The sequence below is a fragment of the Molothrus ater genome, chromosome 3, assembly GCF_012460135.2.
Source record: "Molothrus ater isolate BHLD 08-10-18 breed brown headed cowbird chromosome 3, BPBGC_Mater_1.1, whole genome shotgun sequence".
Taxonomy (NCBI): domain Eukaryota; kingdom Metazoa; phylum Chordata; class Aves; order Passeriformes; family Icteridae; genus Molothrus; species Molothrus ater.
Window position 1 is genome coordinate 38,231,561 of NC_050480.2, and position 22,964 is coordinate 38,254,524.

At 40.5% G+C, this 22,964-nt stretch overlaps 1 long non-coding RNA gene across 1 annotated transcript; it reads right to left on the reverse strand.

Moving 5' to 3' along the window:
- Positions 1–2,786: 2,786 nt before the first annotated feature.
- LOC129046640 (uncharacterized) lies at positions 2,787–22,720 on the reverse strand. The gene is made up of 2 exons (XR_008508278.1): positions 22,574–22,720; positions 2,787–5,122 (listed from the first exon to the last, which is right to left on the reverse strand). It is a non-coding gene; the product is annotated as an uncharacterized LOC129046640 (long non-coding RNA).
- Positions 22,721–22,964: the final 244 nt, after the last annotated feature.

Consider the following 22,964-nt stretch of genomic DNA (forward strand, 5'->3'; position numbering starts at 1 on the left):
TTTATTTCCATAGATAATGTTATGGTTGACTTATTCCTGCCACTATTCCAAGGCTTCCACAATCTCCCGTGCCATTGAAGTCAATAGGAGCTTTGCTATCAAATGAGCAGCAAGCCGGAGGCAATCCATAATTATTTAACTCCAGTTGCTACATGGAACTTGCTCTGTAACAGCCACTGAATTATTATTCTCTGCTAATCTGTAGCTGACTAAAGACTCGGATAGAGTATTCCTGGGCACTCCCTGTTCCCAGGGAGGTTAATCAAATCACTATTGCTGCTCTTTTATGTCAGAAATAGGCAATGAGATAACTTAAACCACACAAAATTTAAGCTAAATAACAGGTCCAAAAGAGACAAAACCATGGATGGGTGTCTGCTGTGGCCAACACATTCAGTAGCACCAAGGCTATCCACACATTTAGCATGAGGAGCAGCAGCAGCACCAGCTCAGAACTCCTCCACCACCCCCACTGCCACAGCACTGCCTGATCACCTCCTGCCTGCATCACGTCTGACTAACAGCCAGCTGCCTCAGCCCTGCGCTCAGAAACACTCGCCAAAAATTCATTTAAACCAAATGGGCCCTCATTACTCTTAGAGTCCTCTCATTGCAGCACAGCATGATGCTGGGACTAGGTATTATTTTGTTTTAATCAGTGCTGCTGATATTTGAGAGAGAAAAGGGAGGGAGAGTGAGAGGATTTCACTGCAGTCTTTAATGTGGCTCTAGTGAGATGCTGTTATATATTGGGCTGTGTCTCAGTACAGGGGCTTGTTTGACAGGCCCTGTCATCATCTACCTCCAAGATTATCATTCATGCTGCTGGAAAGACAACATTATTGGACCAAGTATTGGCATGTGTCTGTGTGGCCCACACAGGTAAAGACTCTCCCTGGGCCGTGCATCTGAGTCACTGTGCGTGGGTGTAACAACTGCACTAGTTATTATTAATCTCTCTGAAACCTCTTTACAGTGATTAAGGGAGTACTGTATGAAAGCAATCTGCTTTGTGGGCTCTCGCCAAGGAAGACCCACTAAGCAGATTTTGTTGGATCCTCCAGCCAAACTGCTCTTTTCTTGGCAACTGAAATGTGCATCAACATAGATGTTATGTCAATTTCCAGCATTTTTGTAATGTACTTTATTCAGATTACTTGGATGCTACACAAACCACTAATTCAAATCACAGTATTTAACATTGCCAGTCATTTTTCTGATGTGCCAATGTATATAAACAAACCTGAGCAGGAGACAAGGTCAATTTACAATATATCTAGAAGGGAAAAATAATCTGAATAATGTATTCTTTTTTGCCTCCAACCCCCTTTTTGTGAATAAGAGACCTGAGTGAGGGATTTCAATGGGAGATGAATGGCAGGCATATGTCAGCAGGTGATGGACTCCCTGCAAACCATGGCCAGAACAGCTCAGCAAATTGCCAGGGATCTGCTCAGCTTTTCTCCTAATGGGGCAGTTGGGGATGAGAAGAGCCAAGCTCTCACTGAGAAAGCCATGAAGCTGAGATCATGTGACCTTAGCTACATGGAAGGTCTGGTAACCCTGGTTTTGGATGAAAATAATGATCACACAGAAAGTTTTAACCTATGTATAATACTAAACAGGGCTGGTAGCTAGTTTGCTTAAGTCCAAGGAAGACTCTAGTAGGTTTCACCTGACTCATTTTCTTTGAGCTGTGGTATCACAGTAACTTCTGTTTACTCCTGTAAAGAGTCATATATAAATATATATATATATAAATCTATCTTTTAGAAAAGCTCAACCTTTTTTTCTCTTCCCACATCCACTTCTAGCAATAGATCAAAGCCTGGGTTTACTATTGTACTATGTGCCTCATGACATCTTGTCCTCACATACCAGAAAGTGACTGTCTCTAAAGCAGTAAGTAAAGCAGAGTAAAATAGCAGCAAACTGAAGTTTTTCTATCTTTGTCTTTCCCAGGAGGGTTAAGCTGAAGAAAACTAAGACACTCTGAAGGATGCAAAAGCAAGAATGAAAAAGAAGTCATCTCAAGAAGGGAGGACAAAAAAAGAAGAATATAACCGTAGGCAGAATGTCAAATTGATATTTGGAATTCAGAGTGTTACACTAGCCTGACTATCCTCAACTTTGACCACCTACAGCAGTTTTTATATCATCAGTTTTGTGTCATTAAGTAATTAATGTTGAGGTGATGTGCCATTTTCTTCCATATAACTTGCATTCACTACACATCATATGGTCATCATTTCAGTTTCTATTGCATAAAAGTACTTAACAGAAGTCCGTTCCTTTCTGACTTCATATATTTAGTGTACGTGGGTTGTGTTGTGGGTATTTTTTTTGTATTTCCAGAGAGCAAGTGACCCAAAATACCAAACACTCTGAAACACATTTCTTCCATCTAGAAGACAAAGAAGCTTACACTTAAGAAAACAGTAAAGAACAGACACACAGAAAACTCTTTACTGGCTTAATAGGCCCAATGTCATACCATCATAGAGTCACAGAATGGTTTGGGTTGGAAGAGGCCTTAACAACCATCCCGCTCCAACCCTCCTGTCAAGGGCAGGGACACCTTTCACTAGACCAGATTGCTCAGAGCCCCATCCAACCTGGCCTTGGACACTTAGGACATTAACAACTCCTCTGAGAAACCTGTTGTCTTGGTTTGAAAATACAGGTGTCTGCTAAGGGAGGCAGAAGCTTCTCTCGAAACAGAAAATGTAAACCCCCTCCCTTTGAATTATTATAATTTTGAATTAAGGGGCTCTCACGCAAAGATATGGGAGCAGGAGCAGCAGTTCTTTATCTGGAAAAATAAAAGTAAAAATAAAAATGCAGTAATACAAAATAACACTGACAGAGTCAGAATACAACCTGACACCCTGTGGGTCAGTGTGTCGGTAACAGTCAGATTAAATGGTGGCTGCAGTTGTCCTGTAGTGACAGATGTGGTTCTGTTGAAACAATGAACTTGTAGAAATATGTCGTTTTTTTCTGAAGATTCAGTGGTGTTGTAGATGGGCCTGGTCTTCTTCTGGGAATCTAGTGGGAAAAAGCTACTTCTCTGGGAGCCCAGTGGGAAAAGGCTGACTGTGGTGTTCCAACTCTCAGATCATATCCAGATTGGAATTTCTGGCTCCTCCCCCTGTGCGGAGCAGCTCACAATGGGAGATAATCAATGTGAGACTCAGTGGCCCATTAACAGAAGATATTTCCTGGAGGGAGGATTGGTTGTGGAAGAGATAAAGAAAACTGCCCCACCTGGTTTTAACAGGTGGCCCAATTAAGAGAAGATAACTGCCCCACCTCTAACAGATGGCAATAGAATACACACCCCCAGCCACATCTTGCATTTACAACGTAAAACACCCGTTCAGTGCCTCACCACCCTTACAGAACTTCTTTTAATCTAAACCTACTCTCTGTCAGTTTGAAGCCATTCTCCCTTGTCCTGTCATGCTCTTGTAAACAATTTCACTCTACCAGTCTTGTGGTCTTCCTTCATGTACTGGAAGGCCACAGATAGGTCACTCAGAAGTCTTCTCCAGGCTGAACAGTCTAAATTCTTTTCCCCTTTCCTCTCAGGAGAGGTGCTCCTTTCCTCTAATCTTCTTAGACTCTTCTGGACTCACTCCAACAAGTTGATGTCTGCCTGTGCTAAGGGCCCCAAAGCTGGGTGCAGAACTGCAGCTGTGGTCTCATGAGAGCAGAGCAGAGCTGAGAGGCAAAATCCTCTCCCTGCTTTTGATGAAGCCCAGGGTATGATTGGTTTTCTGGGCAAGTGCACACTGCCATGCCATGTCCAGCCTCTCTCTCATCCACCAGCACCCCCAAGCCCCCCCTTGGCAGGCTTTTGATCTGCTCATCCCCAGTCTATATTCATAGTGGTTCCCCTGACCCAGGTGCAGGACCCTGCACTTGGTCTTCTTAAATCTCATGAGATTCCTATGCAACCACTTTTTGAGCTTGTCCAGGTCCCTCTGGATGCCATCCCTTCCTTCAGGTGTGTCAACCATACCACCCCACTTGGTGTCTGAGGGTGCACTTAGTGACGTCATATTCTGCCTTTGCGTAAATAACCACGAAATGACACTGACTACATAAATTTACATACAGAGGAGTATTTGGCTGTATAAAACTGTGCATCCTTGAGTGACTTTCAAAAAGAGATATGTAGGTAGGTATCGGCCTGCTTCTACAGCAGGCAGAGGAACTATCCTTGCTTTACCACATTTGATACAGTGCCAGTTATCCCACCATAGTTTCATCTGTTTAGTCAGCCTGCAACAAGAGGCTGCCTAGTGATGAACTCTCCCTTCTCTACTGCCCACAGAGGGATGTACAGTGCAACAGGATGAAACATCTCCTCTGTTGTGGCTCTGGACCTTGCAATAGCAAGCAAACCAATTTTGGGCGAGCCTCCTTTCTTCCTCCTAAAACATCTGCAACATCTAAAACCAGTAATGTCTGTTACTGGAACCTTGAGCTGATGATATTTAAATGAAAGACAATTTCTGAACTTCAAATAATGTTGAAGAAATAGGATGATGAGGAAAATTCTTCTTTTGCCTGAAGAAAAAACCCAAATGCAAGTATGTGCATTAATGAAATAACACTATCCAACACCAGTCCTTGATGAGTTTGCCTGTTAACGGTGGAGGAGGAGGGGAAATGTTAATGACCCCTTGACCTCCACAGTAAATCCACACTTGAAAGGGAGGGGATTAAAATGTCTTGAAAATCATGTGCTAGAAACTGAGAAAGCTTAACATTTTCCTTATGCTGATGTCAGATGACTTTCTCAACCCCTACATCAATTATACATGACTCCAGCAGGTTAAAACTGAAGGACATGAGTGCTGGTATGTTAAGGTAAGAGTTCTTGTAAAAAACTTTAGGTCTCTTGACTTGGCATGGCTCCACCTTACTGCCTTTGTCCAGTGGACTGCTATGAAACATCTGAATTGTCTACACAGATTACCATGATTCTCTTCTCCATTTTCACCAATTTTCCATTTTGTGAGTGTGGGAGTACATGAACATGTAATCATCCCAGTGGAGAAAACCCCTTCCAGTTTTACAGGCCACTTGTGCTGGGCTCAGTCAGTTCTTCTTCCTGAAAATGCAGTAAGAATTCATCCAAATTACCAGCTCTGCTTCGCAGCATGAAAACAAAATTAAAAAGAAGAAATACAAGCATAGCTATAACCTACCTGAAAGAGGAAAAATATAAAGCTCTACTGAAGAATATAAAGAAAAAAAGTTCAGTGTGGTAAAAAGGAGAAGATATAATAATCAACATGCTAAAATGATACGTGTTAACAATTATAAGGAAATATTTTATAAGATACACAGAAATAAAATAAAAAAGAGATGTTCAAATTATCTAACTCAGAATCTCTCAAGAAGACTAAACCCTTCTGCATAATAATAGCAAATGTCTGTGTGACACCAGTAAAACCTTGTCTGATATTACAATAAATATGAAGAGGAAAAAACATTACCCTAAAACATCAGCAATCTGCCTTTGTTCCAGTAATAAAGTTATTACTTCTGTGACTAACACAAATGACTGAAGATTTTTACATCCACCCTGTCTGTGCAACTCTCAGCTGCAATGAAATTGCCTTCTTACTCCAGAGAGACAGAAAATTTAACTTGTAGGCATCTGAGAGCTGCTAGCACAGTGCCACATTTTTACTGGGGAGAAAACAAAAGAACCAAGCCAGGCTCACATTTTTTGTTCACATGATTTCAATTCTTGTAAAATTATATCCACCGGAGCTTGGAAATGTAATTTACTACTTTACGTACTATACATATATATATTTATATATATTATACATCTTATATACATGTATTAAAATATATATATAATTGTAGCTATTATGTAAATATAAATAAGTGATAAATTTGATTCCTGGAGGAATCCCTCCATTGCCATCCACTGAGTCTGAAACCAGCTGCTGCTTTCTGACCAAATTGGAGGCAGATTCAAATCTTGGTGCCCTAAACGTATTTCTGAAGTAGCATCAACTACTCCAAAGCCTTTTGGGGAATTCATAGCATGTGTTGCTCCGTTATGCTGTATACAATGATATATCAGCTTGTGGGCTGCTGTGGCTCACTGACTGGTACTTCTGCCATCCATAGTCACCTTGAATGGCATCTCACTGTATGAATATTCTCCCTGCAGGAAAAGTGACCACCTGTAAGCTCTGCAGCATGTTTGCAGAAAACCAGCATGAGTTCTTCCTGGTGGGGAACCTGAGCACTCAGCCACCATGGGTGCTCACCAGCACACTTAGAGGAACACACTTTTTGTTCAAAGCCTGGCTGCAGAGTCTGAACCAGGAAAGGCTGTGGGCTGAGTCTGCATGGGGCCACAGTGTGAAAAAGGACTGTGCAGTGCCAAGAGCTTAGAAGACTAAACAAAAATTATATATAAAGTATATTAAAAAAATATATTTTATGCTGTAAACTTTTGAGTTTGCTTTAAAAGCTGTTTCATTCAATTAGACTCTTTTCTATTTTTAGTTATTTTTCTATAACTTTTCAATAGAAAAGTTATCTTCCAAACAAAAAAGTTATTTATCCCTTTGCTATTCTTTATCTATAAGGTGTTTGCATTTCTGAATAAGGGACTATAATATACAACATGTCAGAAGCAGTACATGTATCTCCGAAAAGTTTCAGGACAACAGGTGGGTGAATTCTTCAAATTAACCTAGAGATCATTTTTAGGATGCTAAATATTTTTCCAGTTTGAAAATTCATTATATTTTGCCATATGTGCAAGGTAGATGAGGGACTGAAAACGGCTTAATAGCCATATTTTTGACAAATAGCCTTTATCAACAACAAGAAAAAAATCCCCAAACTATACAACATCTTAAAGACTAGCATTATTCTAAATTGTACATTTAAAAAAATGGAAAGTAATTGTGTCTGTCTTTGACAACCATCCATCTCCAATATTAATGATTCTCAAAAAGTCAGACAGGAGTGGTTTATCTGAAATTCCTTTGAACAGCTTCTCTACTGTCTTCCCACATAAAAAGACTTGGCCCACTCTGCTAAGCAAGCATAGAGGAAATTGGTATTGCTTTAATTTCTTTGTGTGCTGACATCATTGCCTAGTGATATTTTTCCCTTTACCCAAGGGCATATACATCTTACCTCCACAAAAAAATTCATATTACACAGGACCTTGCACATAATTTAAATAAAACAATATACCCTCTTTAACTGAGCAGGGTGAAGCCCCATTTGGACATTCGAAAGGCACTCAAAAATCCAAAGGTTTGAGGAATGTCTCCTGCAGATTGTGTGAAGCTTGAAAGTGTCTTAGGGCAGACTTTCTAAAAGGATGGGACAGCTCTGGAGCACTGGGTTGTGTGCAGCCCAGAAGGCACCAGCTCCATTACTTCCCCTGCTGCCTGGTGAGCAGGGAACAAGAACACCCCATAGGTACAGCAAAACATGACAGAGGTGATGTTTTAATGCTGTAAGCATAGACAAATCATGAAGAGCTTCTTTATAACCCATACTCTGCTCTACGCCAGTGCCCAGATTCAGCTCCCTTTTAGCTCTCACTGTTGCAAGTGCAGAGTAGCTGTGAGAAAAAGTGTAGGATCCTGCAGGACATAAACCACACTGCTGCTAGTCTGGGTTATGAAAGCAGCCAGGACTTGTTCTTTCCAACCTGAGGGAGTTACAGCTGTCATGGAAAATAATTATAGAAAGATCCTTCAAACAACAAAATGGTTAAAAATCCCATAGGGCTTCCAACTGTTTGTTTTGTTATTTTGGAATTTCTGGGTTGTTTTTCTTTAAATTTCTAGCTTTGTTCTCAGACCATTGCTATAAAGCTTTATAATATAATCTGTTCAAGACTCTTGCTGTGTTTCATTTGCAGCTGTACAGTGTACATAGCAATTAGCTGCTGATGTGCTGTTATCTGGTCTCTAGTCTTTAGCATGCTTTATTGTACTTTTCATTCTCCATATGCCGCAGAAAGACAGTCAAAGTCCTAATCCCTTTACACAAAAACCAGCTTTGAATTTGGGGCCTATCACATACTGAAATGCCTGATGAACTTTCTGTGCACTTGCCCTGGTGTGTGTTTGTGCCTGTGGGCACACGTATGTGTGTGTGTGCCTGTGAGAGGCCAAGAGAGGGAAAGCACTCTTTCAGATCCACCTGGGCAATACAGGAGAGCATACTGTTAGAGATTTTGGCAAATGTAATGTACAAAAATATATTGAAGAAACAAATTTGATTTGTATCTGAAAACAATTATCTTTTTCTGAAGGTGAGTTTTCATAGTAGGTAGGCATATTCCTCCACAGCAATGTAAGCAAACACCAGCAGAGCCCCAGACTTGCCTTAATTATTGTGATACATTTTTGTGCCTTGTAAACAATTATTTATTGTCATGTTTGGATTAAAAAAGTGGTAACACAGAATTGTGACTGCTTAAAAATTTCAAAAATTAGGAAAAAGTAAGACTAGGATCTTAATAATGAAGAATATGGTCAACAGAATGACTTTCATGAACAAGGTTCTAGAGAAAAATATGATATTCAAACAGACCCATGCTCAGTAATTTGGATGAACTCCTGATCTTGCTAAAGCAAGTAGCAAAATTAATTTCCTAAAGTGACATGTGAAAAAATATATATTTCAGTGCAGCTTCCTTGTATTTGGACAAGATATGATTGGTTTTTTTTAAGGGTTTCAGGAAACCCATTGCTTTTTGGCAAAATTAAAACCTCTCTCTTACAACATATACTGAAAATAACTACGGTTTTTCTAGAATCCTAGATTTTTTGGGGTGTGTGTGATAGAAAAGTAAACAAAGTAAAGGAATTTCAATATAAAGGAATTAAAAAGATATTTTGCATCAAGCTCTCTTTCCATTGTCTCCCTTGACAATAATTTCACAGTACCTTTACTTTCTGCTAATGTATGGCTGTGACTTCTCTTGAGCAACTTCAGCATCTGAAGTACAGGCTGAGGTTTCAGTGTTGCCTTCCCTGCAACAAACCATCTACTTCATGAGCTGCCCATGTTATTAAAATTCGTGATAAAGATGTGCTCCTCATGGACAGAGGTGCCAGTGCCAGAGGAACTTCTCTCTGGCAGCCTTTGGAAGGCAGCTCATCGTGCTCACAGTTTAATAAGCATTAGCATACTGCTCTCACCAGTATGACATGCAAACATTATTGCATTTAAGTTTCACAACATCTCTGCAAAAGGAAAATATCTGTGCCACCTTTGATTATAAAGGGTATAGTTTAAGACAGGAGTGGCTACAGTACAATTTATTTGTCTAAAGGGCGCTGTCCATAATGGAGATGCCTACTACAAACATGGCCTCCCTGAGGTGGCCAGAGAGAAACAATTCCCTCTGAGAGATATTTATCTCATCCTAAAACAGGAATGAAGTAAGTCTGATACACTATGCTCTAGACATATTTCCTTCTCTTAATTTCTGGCTTCTGGAGGGAGACAGACATTACAGTCTCAGATACAGAGTAGAATCATCTGTGGGGAGGTGACCCTCACATAATTTCCACCCTACATGCCAAACTAATAGAAAGCTTGCACTCCAAGTGAGACTTGCATCAAGGTCATCTAAATGCCAGACACAAGCTAACAAAAAAAAAAAATCTTTGTCCAGTAATACAGGGTACAGGTGTGAACAGAGCTCTGTATATACAGTGTGGCATATTAGGAAAAAGAAGGAAAATGGGAAGAGGGGAAAGAGAAGGATGCTATTTTAGCAGTACGACTTCCCTCAGAAGCTCTTGGAAGCCTTCAACCACAGGGAAATTGAGTCTCCTCTTTCAGCTTCACACACAGCAGAATTCTATGTGTGCAATCTGGAAGCCAGGGTGAATTTACAGTAAAACTTCCTACAAAGGAGGAGAGACTTAAAACCCTCCTGGCTGTTATCACAGCAGCTGAGTTTCAAAATCAGAGAGTGGAAGAAAATCAGGGAACCAATATTTAAAGGTCCTTGAGACTGTCTTCTGTCCCTGCAGCCCTCAAAACAGAATGGTTGGAGAGACTTTGTGGCAGGGAGTTTGTGCTGGGCACAGCCTGGTCACTCCTCTCAGCACAACCAGGCAATAGGGATGGTCCTGGGCTGGTCCATCCGTGTCTAAATTCAGGCACAAGCTGACACTGTTTTCAGCGGATGATCCATGTACCCAAAGTCATTTCTCAACTCTTAATCAGTTTCCTGGGATTCAGCTGAGCTGTTAGCAAAAGATTACATTCTGCTTCCTCCACCACTAGTGGTGTCCAATGCCAACAGTACTCAAGTGCCCTCAGGAGCATTACTGTTTCCATAAGCAATGACAGGAGAGGGTGAGCTTTATGAGCTGGATATTTTATTATTTTGTGTCTGTAAGAAAGGCTGTTTGCCATACTCAGGTAAGGCAGATACAAGATGTTCCTTAGCTATATAGCACAACATACAAACACAAGTGAGAGGCACAAAAATATAAGATCCAGCTTTGCCTTAGTTGCTACCCCCCCATCCCTTTACCTTCTGATAATTTTTATGTACATAAACATTAATGTTTTTTTCAGTCACTTGACCTTGTTTTCTACTAGATTTTCATCCTGCCTTCCCTGTTGCCAAAAGAATGTACAGTTTTGCAGATGGTTTAAAACAATTTTCAGTTGCAGACAACTACAGAAAAAACATGCATGGATTCATCTTTCCCCTTCCCAGCCAAGGAGAGCTGACAGAAAGTAGGAATGATCCCACATGTTTGTGTGACCATGTACCTGAATTTGAGGCACAGCACAGAGTTTGTACTTTGTTCTGATCTTCCCTGGGCAAAGAGGCTAAAGGCAGTTAGACCAGCTTTGTCCTCATCTCACAGCCAGAGTGATGGACCATAACTCTTGGGAGTTATCAGCCTTGCCTTCTCTCGGGTCCCAGTAATGTTCATTGCTCTCATTTGGGAGCAAGACAAGGGTTGAGGAGGCACCAAGGGCGACCCACCTCTGTGCTCTAGGTTCTTCTAGGCACTCTAATTCCTTCTGATTTTAAAGGCTTTTCCTATCATCACATCTGCCTGTCTCCCTGTTTTTCTTCTCTGCTCCTTTTCTTTCTCTCCTCATGCACCCTTCCAGCACCTCCTTCCCAGTAAAATGCAGCGCAGGGAGGCAGAACAGTCTGGCATTGGCCTTTCAATATATTTAAATACCAGTGATTCACTGAGCTGGAAAATTGTAAATCTGCAATTTTATTGAAAAAGGTGGTCACCCTGTTCTTTGGAGCCATGTTCAGAGACAGCAGCATAATTAATGGACCTTTATGCAACACAGAAGCAAAGAACGGCAAATTTATTAAGACCGGTAAGACGATATTTTTAATTTCTAAGAAACCAACTTTCCATATCTAGTTTTGCTTATTGCTACATGAAAAGAAAGGCTGTTTAAACCACCCTGTGCAGGTGAAAACACTGTCACATAATTTTTTTTCCCCCTTTGAACTAACACGGGTGAGGACAGCAACTGACACTGAGGGATTACTAATGTCTTCTAATCGTGTGCATGTGGTGCCTACTCTGCACTGTGTCTAGACACCTTCCTAGCATTTCATGTAATAGTGTTTCAAACCAAACCAGAGGCAGACCAGTGCTGTCAGTACAGCTCATTTTAGTTATAAAGGGCATGCTTACTTGATGTGCTGCTGGGAAAGTTAAGCGAGACACTCGAGCCATAAAAAAAGCTTTCAATTGGGCAATATAAAAGGGGAGGCACAAGCCACCAAGTGGAAAATAAAGGTGAAAGGTTTCAAAGGTAGGATAGGAGTCTTTCACATAGAGGGTGAGTATAAGTGAAATTAAATGAAACGAAATAAAGCTTGTCATCATCCTTTTTACAAAATGTGGGTGGACTGAAGTAGCTGTAGTGAATTAGGGCAGTGCTGTGAATTATGTGTGCAAAGAGCTACTAGACAGATGACATAACCCCAGTCTAGAGTATTAAAAGGCCACAGAGCTGTGCAACTGGCCACAGAAATATGGAAGGTATGATCAAAGATGAAGCACCATCTTCTTTGGGGAAACGCTTTCGAATTGGACACCATATGAACTTAGAGTGGAGCACCTCCTCCAGAATAACTAAAAGTGCACATCTCATTATTCTGACTAAGAATACTTTCTCCAAATTAGCAAAGCCACTATCACAGCAACATGTCTTCCAGAATAAGTCCTTAAGCAACTAAGCCCTGTGAGGAAATAAGTACTCTACAGAGAGGATGGGGAATATAGCAGCTCTAGAACAAGCTCTTGGTTGCTGATGGCTGCTTCCCTTTTCTAAGTAATTAAGACTTCCTAACACCCAATAGAAATGGTTGGCTAGGGCCTGACACTCCAGTGCTCTTGGAAAGAGTTCTGCCAAATAAACATAACTGAAATGCCAGGAAAAAAACTGATTTCTTCCATCCTTTCTGTTCTCCTTATTCTGGCAGTTCTGTCATACAGTCTCCATCATTCTGTCATCCATCATTCAGGACCTGAGTCATGTGCTTAGTTCCTCATTTACACAGCAAGCCCTCCAAACACTGAGCATATCTGAAAGGGTATGAGCTAATGGTATCTGTAAAGAGAAACTATTAATTCGACCCCATGATATTTAAAAATATTTATATATTTAAAAGTAGAAGAGCATTTCAATTTATTTCCCTACCTATGTTAAGCTGCATCATTTATGAATATAGCCTGTGGATAAAGACAAGATCATCTGCTGTGAGCTTGAGATACCAAATTATCATTGCCTGTTATGATCTTTACATAAATATTTGGCAAATTTATATATTAATGCTATATTTTGTCAAGGATTCTCTCTCCTGTTAGCACCACAGCCTCTTCAGGTTCTTACTTTCTGTGCTCTCAGTAGTTGCATATGGTTATAGCAAACCAGGCCTGATGAACCACAGGCACATTCACACTTGTTTCCATATCTGGGTGCAGCACACAGTGAGAGGAGCCACTCAGGCATATGGCCTGTAATAAGCTGAGCTCCAGTGAGTTGGAACCTCCTGCTTCAACTGCTACTTGGCCATTTGTTTTCTTGCTGCAGCACTTTGATTGTTTTCCTCCCTTTGACAGAATGATGAAAGCAGCTAGGGGGTTTATGTACCACCTCCACCAAATGTTACCCATATTCCAGTAGTCAGGTAGAAAATGGGGGGATGATAAGGGAAAAGGTGCCCACTGACTCTGGAAGTCCTGAGCATTAAAAGCTTATATCCTGCTGGAAGAGAGACTAATGTACATGCAGACAAAACTTCCCAAACCAACTATGGTGGCTTTTGTTGATCTTTCAGCTGAGGTTGTCCATGCAGCAACTGGCAGTCTCAGTTTTCTCTCTTACACCAAAACTGGGATAATTATTTTTTCCAGTATATATATTTGGTAATTATTACAGAATGTAGTTTAGAAGCACATCAATGTAAAGGTATTTGAATAGTTTAATCCACCTCAGTGAAAAATATAATTAACAGCAAACAGGAGACAAAGCTAGTGCAATGGCAAAATAGGAAATAAGGCTGGAATCTTTCAAACAAATGTGTGGAAAAAATATAGGCCTTTGAGCAATGCAAGCAGACAGCAGAAACAAGCAAGAAAAAGCTAAGCCTTATTCCTGGCCTAAAGAATGCCAAGTCATATAATTTCTGAGGAGAATTCAAGGGGACTTCCAGTAAATTTGGCCTTGTTTCCTTCCTCTCATGCCTATATCTTAACTACACAAGCTGATCAAACGTTTATTGCTACTGAAGATACAGGACAACAGCTGTGTTGCCTTTTGAGCCCCAGGACAGCACAGGGAGAGTTCTACATTTGTCCTAATTGGAAGAAACTGAAAAGTTTTACATCAAACTGTTTTGCAACAGAGAGGCGAGCTTTCAGTTGCAGTGAATTATTCATGAAATGGTTCTGCTTCCCACAGAACATTTCAATTTTTCATTGAAAACCTGAGCAGGCAAACCAAGAAACTGCATGAAATACTTCAATTCTGAAGAGCCATCACAGCACTCCAGAGATGCCAGTCTGTTTCTCTGTTGGGGACTTTGCCTCTCCCCCAAATTCCATTTCCCAAATACACTGGCCAGGCAGCAGCGCTGATGCATACGTCCCCAGCTATGTGTTAATTATGAAAGATGAAAAGAAGTCAAGGAGTTATAACTGTGTGTTTATTTGTTGGGACTTGAAAACTTCTACCACCTCTGTCATTGTTTCCACTGGATAGGGAGCAAAAATGCAGGAAGAGAGGGCAATGTGGAAGAAAAATGGGCATGAAACCTTTCAACTGCAGCAGCTAGTTTGTGTAGGAAGTGGAGCAGAGCTACAAGGCCCTCCAAAAATGAACAGGAGAGTCACTGAAGTATGAGAAACCAATGAGCAGAAAAAGAGGCCACTCGGTCTTGCTCAGTGACAACCATAGGATGTGTCAGACAACTCTCATAGACAAGTCAGCTCAGCACCTAGTCTAAAAGCAAGATGCAAGTGAAAGTGAATATGTAGTGTGAAGGTGAAATTATACCCAAATAGGATCACAAAAAAGTACAAAAATTCAGAAGAAAACTCTTTGACATCCTCAAGCCAAAGGTATGCATTGACAAGAAAAGCAAACTTAAAATCAATTGCTTGACTGTACATTCTTTCTAGAACAAATTGCCTTTGATCTCTCCAACCAGAATCTCAGCTGGTCTTAGATAGCTGATTTCTGTAAAATTCATGCCCATTTGAACCTCTTGCCCTTAGTGAAGTGGAATATTATCTAAGGTGAAAGATACATCCTTTGGTTATGCTTAAACTTCTGTTTAAGCAGAAAATACCATGAGCTGGAAGCTTCAAAAGTGACAATGCTTCCTCTCAGCTATTGAAAAAACGGAGGTAAGAAGTCAGTTTCATTCCTGAGATCAAAATAAAAATGGCATTTTTTTTTGAAAAGACAAAGGAATCATCTGAAGCAAGGCAAAGACTGGGGATGTTAATGTAGGGGAGCTCTTAAATGTATCTGTAAAGAGGATCAGAGATAAACATACAAAAGGAGTTTGACACGTTTCTCGGAGGGAGAAGTTATGAATGACTGGATATGTTTGAACCTTGGTGTGATGACTTTCAGAACCAAAAGATCAAGAGATTCTTGATCAAGGGAATCTACGAGAGACAGAAAGAGAAGCATGGGTGAAAGAATATAAGCCCATAGCAAAATACCTTCCCCTCTGTGTGTCAGAATACCTTTTTCTCTGTGGTGGGAAGGAAAGGTCAAAAATATATGAGCACCTGTCTTTGAAACCTGGGTAGCTTCCACTGATAGCATCAGAAATAGTTTGATTTGGGCTCTGTTTGAGGAACAAGTCCTGATCAATTCTCATCTGAGTGGTCCTTATGTACTCATCCTCTGTACAAGGGAAAATAATTGATTATCTGATCAGATAAGGAAATGCCAAACAGGATACTTGATTATAGCAGAAAGCTGATCTATGGAATTAATTAGCTTCATGATTCTCTGAGTCACATAGAAAAATGGAGAAAGCTAAAAAAAATTATTAGATGTTGACAAGGAATATACAGGATTGTTTTGACTGCTCCAAGTGATTCCCAAGGCACAAAGTTCAGCAGTGCTTCTAGGGCTGCCCCATAAAAGCCTGGCATACAGTCTCCCCCTAGCTAAGTGGGCAAGTTTGTCTGCAGAAAACGTGGATGACTTGGTCACTGATAGGAGCTCAGTGACAATACACAGAGTAGCACAGTTAGAGATCCACAACTACCCTGCCTTTAGCCATTCCTTTTCCCTCGGTACTGGTCATGCAGAAACTAGCTGTAACAGCAGAGAAGTGCCTAACATAGCTGGGAGGACATGCACCATCTCCATGTTCTCCTGAGGTTTTATATGAGGCTGCTGCTGTGCATAGGTGCTGCCTGCCTGGCTGACACCTGTTGGCTCTGTCCCTGTGCCAGGGCTCACTGGCTCAGCTGCTGCAGCTGCCCACAGACACTGCTGTGCTCATCTTTGGGCAGCTGACCACAATATGACAATTGCTATTGAGACAGGCAGCAACATTTCTTTCTCCAAGACAGAGTGCTGGCAACTGTTTCAAAATTCCTTGTTGAATATTCCCCTGTGTGTGTGCATTCTGTTACTTGCAGTATCTGCTTAGAGGTATTAAAGCAAAATGTCTTTGTCAGTTTTGTCTTTTTGTATTTGACGATTGCTGATGTCATTTTACTTTTGTTTGTGAATGGAAACCTGTTTGCTGCTGAGTCACAGTAGAAGGCAAGACATAATAAATATATCTCCTAATCAAACCAGAAAGTTGTGGATCACTGGAATCAGAAAGGGAGTCTTCTTTTAACCAGCAACAGCAGAACAGAAGGACCCTGTTTCCTGTGCAGAATTCCCTGTCACTCACATGCTTTGACTGATGTGAGTTGCATTCCCCAAAACACAAATGTCACTATCAAGAGCCAGTAGCAGATACTACCCTTTATATGAAACAGGAATAGAGGAAACCCAGTATTCCCCATATAGGACCCCTAATGCAGCTGTCTGCTGAAAGAAATTATAAAAGGCAAACCAGGAAGCTGAAGCACAGAATGATAACTTTCATATCCATGTTTTGATTTCCAGAGTGTTTATCCCTCAGTATTCCTAAGTCTTTCAAATGGGTTGACCAAGGCTTTGAGTATTTGAGCCCTTGTCTGCATTTTTAGGTTTTAGGAAAATTCTACTATCACTAATACCAGCACATTTCTGATCCACTGGGAGACAGCAGCATCACAAGAGCTGATTGTGTATCCACATGGTGTTGAGTCATTGCTACTTGATTCTCTGAGACTGAGAGGACATGTCCACACAGTGTGTGATGATAGAATTCTTAGAAAATTGGCAGGCTATAGAGTCCACTGAGGCATATGCCATCCTTGCAAACACAAAGTCAGGTGAAGTAATAACCATAATGAAGACATTGAGCTAATGAATGAAAAAACCTGAGAGCAGGAGCCTACTACACTGTCATTATGGAGATTACAAGGTAGTCCAGCTGGTAGCTTGAGGGATGGAATAAGAAAGCAAGATATCTCTTCCTCAATATAAATTAAAGGCTTTCTTGGACCTCTAGAATGAGAGAACAATATTACTAGGTGATCTCAGCCTTTTTAGAGACACTATGTAAACCTTCCAATGTTCTTCACCAGCACAGTACAAAATATTTTCCTCAACTCTAGTGGCTTAAAAACAGCTACCACAAAGTCCTGTGTGTTTTCATGAGAGAAGTGGTGTTGCTGAAGTTCTGTGGAGATCCGCAAGAGGGATCATGGTGTGCTTCTGGAAAATGCTGGTCTCAACAACCCTAGTGGTGGATCAAAGCTCAAGATGTGCTCAAAATGATCCCTGGATTAAACTCTCACTACCAAGAGAAGTGTCTTCATGGGTGTTCTGGCTTGCAAGTATTTTCTGTTTCTTACGGCCAGGTTTATTTTGCTGTAAAGGATTCACTGAAGCAGACAGCAAGGTAATGCACAGAGACTTCCCTCAGGTCACAAAGAGAAGGAAGTATCATTTCCAAAACTGTGGCTGGCCACTCACCATGGTGGAAGGCTGTAGTGCTAATGCAGACTCTTTTACATGCACAACTAGGAATGTAATGCCTTTGAGAGGCTTGCAACAACTACAATTCTCAGCTTTCTCCTTTCCTCTCTTTTTGAAATTGCCTCACACCCAACTCAGTGCTGCTACTTCCAAAGTCCATTCCCCTGAGGAAGACCAGAAAGTCATTCTGGTTTTCCCCATTTTATTTGCATCCACAGTAATTATTCAGGCAGTAATTGAAGGGACTTTGAATATTTATTAAAACTACATCAAAGGTGTAGCACTGCTTTCTCTTTCTATATGACCTGCAAGGAAACAAAAACGCCCCAGATAATTGCATTCAAGTTCAGGTTATTTAGTCCCATAGCTTCCATCTGGGTATTTTTATCTACAGTGGTGATAGACAGGGTTTTGTTGTTGTTCATGGGTAATTTAGTTCTCTGCATGTGTTTCAAGCATTTTGCTAAGGAGCCACATTGTTTATAACGACATTGATGGTGAAGTTTCTTCACCACCAGCCCCTCTCTGCGGTCCTACACTGTCTGAGGGGAATGGTCCCAGACTCACAATTTCTTTGCAGGCCAAAAGGTACACTATAGCTCATTATCTCAGAGAAGAACTCCAGAAGGATTGAAATCTGCAAGTTTGCTCAATGTGAGCAGCAAAGAGAGGCTGATCCCCTGCCAAGCAAGAAAGTTCAAGCTATGAGAACATCAGCCGGCTAAGCCACTTGATTGCAGACTAAGGAGGGATAAACACATTTTATTCACTGCAACATGATAGCTTCAAATAGATATTCAAAATATATGTCTGAAATAATTTCTTCTACTCACATTCTAAAAAGATGTCGTTGCCTCAGTGCCAGGGGAGCATATTACATTTTTCCTTTGTCATGCCTTTTTCATGGCTATGACATTAATGGACGAATAAGAACAGTATTGATTTATCTATTTATTTAAGAAAAATCCATGCATTGATTAGAAAATCATTAGCATCAACCAGTCTTGGGTTTTTCTGACTGTTTATAATTCTTAAAAATATGCATATATTCCTTCAAAAAATAAATGGAGGTATGGTTTTGTTGTTAAGTGTGAGCTATGATTTTCCTTTGTTACAGGTTATGGCAGCAAACTGAAATAGATGCCATTCTGAACTCAAAAGGGAACTAAAATTGCAGCAATTTAAAGTTTTTCTGGTGTCTGGTTCATCAAGGACTTCAGTCTATCTTGTCTGGGGCTTGATATTTTGGTTATAGTTGTATGTTTAAAACCCTTTTAGCTTTCATGGCATAGAATGGGAGTTGAGCAGAAATACCTACCACTGTCTGTCTACATCTTTCACAGTGCCTGGTGTTGGAGTATTTTACAAATTTATTTCCCTCCAGCCCAATTACACATGAAAAACTGAGGATTTTGGCTGTTCCAGCATGTCTGTTGTGTTAGGGTACTGTTCTTTCCTTATGAGAATCAGCCTGGGTCATAAATGGGGTTCACTTCATTTTTGTGCAGATATGGAAAAAGTAAGGAGGCTTTATCCTTGGTATTTGGTTTTACTTCTTTGAGAGACAGATATTTCTGGTTTAAGCTGTCTTCCAAATAGCTGGGATTCATTAACCTGTGGAGCCATCTTTTGTGCTTGTGCCTCACCAGCCTCTAGAGCATAAGGGATTAGATTTGACTAGACATTTAACTTTTTTGACAGCAGTGAGTAGTGGAGCTGAATCCCACTGTAGGTAACATCTTCTGCTGGTTTTATTAGTCAGGGCTGGGTCCAACTCACTTTAGCACACTGTTCTTGCTCACATCCTGTCTGTTCTGTACACTTGCCACAACCAGTTAATTCTGTATGAGGCACTTTCTTTCTGCAGTTCCATATTGTATTTTCATAGGTTTTTCTTCCTGCACCAACTGAAAACTATTAAAACCATAAAGTGCTTCAAAACAAGCAAAAAGAAATCTCTCTCCTAAGTATCCCACTTGCTGCTGGCAGCTATTACTTCCAGTTCAAGTCAGATAATTTAAACTTTGTCTAGATATCTCCCACATTTCTAAACTACCTCCTTCCTGATGGAGCTGTAACTTTTGCTGTCCTGTTCTTCCACTCAGAGTGTTTTTTTTTTTTTTTTCACATTACTCCTGTTAACGTATCTTGTTGAGCAACTACTCAGGGCCAAGGCATCTGGCAGAGGTCTGCTGCTCTCAGTGCCTATGTCAGTCCCTAAGTGCCTATGTGGTACTTAGTTACAGAGGTTGCACAGGGCCAAACTGCTCTGTCTGCATTGGTCCTTGCTTATCTGGATTGGGGAACATATTGCAAAACATTGCAAACCTCCCCAAGAGGCTCCCACCCAATCAGGGGTTTTTTGCCTTTTTTTTTTTTTCCTTTAGCTTTGGATGGTTATTTTGGGTTTTTTAAAGAGCCAATAAGAGGATGGCAAGTACTCTGAACATCCTCATGATGTTCAGAGAGGAATCAGACTTCAACTTGAGAATGAATTCAGGTGAAAAGTTCTGTCCCGTTGCTGGCAGTAAAAATACAGACTGATATCAAGAGTCTTGTGACTCAATAATATAAAACTTTTGATTTTCTGATTTGTGTTATATAATGCAAATCCAAAAGGATTATGTTGATGTAATTTCTGAGGGGTCATTATTAGATGCTGATTTTAAATACAGTTGTGTTTTGACAACTTAGAGATAAATCCCCTGCTTACAGAAATGATGGGTTTACACAGAGTAGTGTAAATTATTTTGATGTACAGCAAACCTTAGTTGTTATTCTAATCAGGTTGCAGTACATTTGATGTATAACTCCAGTCCTCCATTTACACTACAGCACATAAATTTGTGCATGCGTGTGCATATTTATACTTATAAATACACATGTACCCAAACTGTACATACAGGTACATTTATATGCACACCAAAACTTTATACACACAAGCATATATGAAAATATATACACAGAAGCAGATGTATATAAATCTGTGACCTCTAGTGATCTATGATAAAGAATTACAAATTTGGTAGGGAACAAATACAATTTTCTTTTTTTTTTTCTTTTTTTTTTGTTTTTTTTTGTTTGTTTGTTTTGTTTTGTTTTTTGGGTTTTTTTTGTTCTTTTGTCTGGAATGGGTTGCACACCCTGTGAATGGAGCTAAAGAAAAGCATAAGTTACAGCACAGAAGGGAAATGGTTTTGATGTTTATGAATCACTACTGTCAAATTTCTGCAAGTAAAATACAATAGACAGGGTATATATACACAGCAGCCCCCTTCATGTTTAAAACATTCTAGAGAGCTTAACAAGTGATAACCTAAGATAAAGCTGCTGTTGGGTCAAAGAATGAATTAAACAAGTGTTGCCTTTAGTCTTGACATGAAAGCATTTACAGAGCCAATGTTCTAAATCTCTGCTGGCAGAATATTCAGAGGTAGAAAACGATAGAGCACTTAAGATGCACAGGCCCTTTCAGCTATGGATTTATAATGATATTTCTGTAGAGCATTTGTAGAACACAAAACCTGACTTGGGCAGTAAGGAAGTAATACTTCAGCTGGATATGTAGGGCCTGGAAATTAGATATGCAGCTGGAATTTTAAGAGCTAATGAAAACCTGAGAATAGTTCACCTTCTGGGGGATGGACAGAAACAGCATCTGACTTTGTGAACCTTCCCCCCCCACCCCCCCAACCCTTTGCTGCTTTCTTAAATTCACGTGACTCAAGGCTTTTTCTTGCTTGTACATTTTGCAGGTACACTTCATGATTACACAACTGCCAGGCTGAAAGCTCCTAAATGGGTGTCACTAGTGCCATGGTTCAGTCATAGTTCATCCAACAAACTACTTCCTTTTATCCTTAGTGAATCAGCCTGAAGCAGGGGAGAGGGGAAATTTCCCTCTGTGCCCAGTCACAGAATGCAGCTGAGCAGTTTATTGTGTTGCTGTCATTGTGTGGACAGATACCTGTCAGCCAAGATTTAGAAAACTGGAAAGATCTGGGTGGATGCCCCTTCCTATACAGCATCAGAAATCTGAAGGATGGTTATGGCTTGCAGCTGTTCCTTGACTGATCCTAACAATCAATCCAGCTCTTTGTTATGGGCCATACTCTGTTATAGTCTTGGTCTAACATTATATTAGAATGTAATTAATTAGAATTTCTCTCTTCTTGAACCTCAAATGTGCTTTTAAATAAATTGCATTCACTTTTAAAAACTCTGTTTCAAGTGTAAAAAGCCTCCAGGAAAACCAGAGTGGATAAGAACAGAGAGGAAACTCTGAGGAGGCTTAGAATTAGCCAAGCCTCCAGTCCCAGACAGAAGCCTTTCATCACTCCAAATTTTTCATGTAAAATGTAGGGCTAAGGACTAAATTGTCCTTGATCAAGATTTGATTTTTTGAACAATGTGTTTCAGGATCATTCCAGTAAAGAGCGAATGTGGATGAATTTGAAAGAAAGTGGACTTTAACTGCTTAACTCCAGATTTGCTATCCAAATCTCCTTGGTTGCCCACACTCCATCAGTGTCATGACTTTTGTTTTCCTTTCTGTAAGCTCTATAAATGCCCAGTATTCCTGACTGCACACAAAACCTCTTTCTGAGCATATGCAGTCTGAGATTCTGAAAAGTATGTGAACAAACACTTGTTATAGAGTACACCTCACCCACAGGGACAGGATCATCAGACACCAAACAAACCAGACAAGCACCTGTATTTCCTATGAGACACTGCTGGTTAGGAATGGCCGTGTACGGGGTCTGTGCCCTCGGCATCCTGCCAGAGACCAAGCACATCACTCCATGCTGGGCAACGGGCCCTAACCTTGGCAGGACATCTAGCCTAAGCACAAGGTCATTCCCCTGAGCTTACTGTACCCGCACAAAAAAATGCAATGTGAGAGACTAACAAAATCAGAAGCAGTAAGGGCACTCACCTGCACTCTTGGAGATGTTGGGAGTTCAGGCCCTCTCACACAAAAGACAACCTTTGGACAAAAAATTGAACTTTACAAATCCATTCCTTTGTGTAGATTCCATTTATATCCCCAAGATTTATGTAAGGTGTGGCAGCACTTTTACTCAATGTACCATTTCATTTTACCTTCATAAATGGCTTCAAGGAAGTTTACCTGAAGAGTGGGTGCTTCCTAAGGATTGGCAGCTGATGGCAGTAACTCATTAGCACTGTAGATGAAGGGGGCTGCAGCACACATTTCCTACCACAGACATCACTTCTCCATAGTATAGAGCAACCACTCCATGACCATGCTGCCCAGTATCATTAGGTGTAAAAACTGCTTAAAAGGCTGCTGCTAATATGTACTG